The sequence below is a fragment of the Apaloderma vittatum genome, unplaced genomic scaffold (genome assembly GCF_000703405.1).
Source record: "Apaloderma vittatum isolate BGI_N311 unplaced genomic scaffold, ASM70340v1 scaffold27200, whole genome shotgun sequence".
In the NCBI taxonomy this organism is placed as follows: Eukaryota; Metazoa; Chordata; class Aves; order Trogoniformes; family Trogonidae; genus Apaloderma; species Apaloderma vittatum.
The window spans coordinates 9,835-10,181 of record NW_009693329.1 but is presented as its reverse complement, the minus strand read 5'-3'; positions in this window follow the sequence as shown (position 1 = coordinate 10,181).

Here is a 347-nt window from a genome sequence, read left to right as displayed (position 1 = left end):
TTAATAAATCGCGGGGCTGCAGTCGTGTTCCTGTGCCGCCGCGTTGAGTCATCCCATGGATCACCCCCGGCTCCCTGTCTGTGACACAGATGCCTGATGAGCTGCCGGCGCCATAGCCCCGCGTGTCGGACCCCCCCTCCCTGGGTGACTTGTTCGGCATTGGTTCGACTTTTTCAGCATTTATTCGACTTTTTCAGCATTTATTCGCATCGTTTCAAACACATTCATTCCAGTTGGCTGTCGGGGCAGCCGGGCAGCTGGGCAGCGTTGTGCGTAGCTCCCGTGTGTGGCCGTGGGCTCAGGGCTGCCAAAGGGGTGCGGGAGGCGTGCTGAAAACCTGCTGGCAG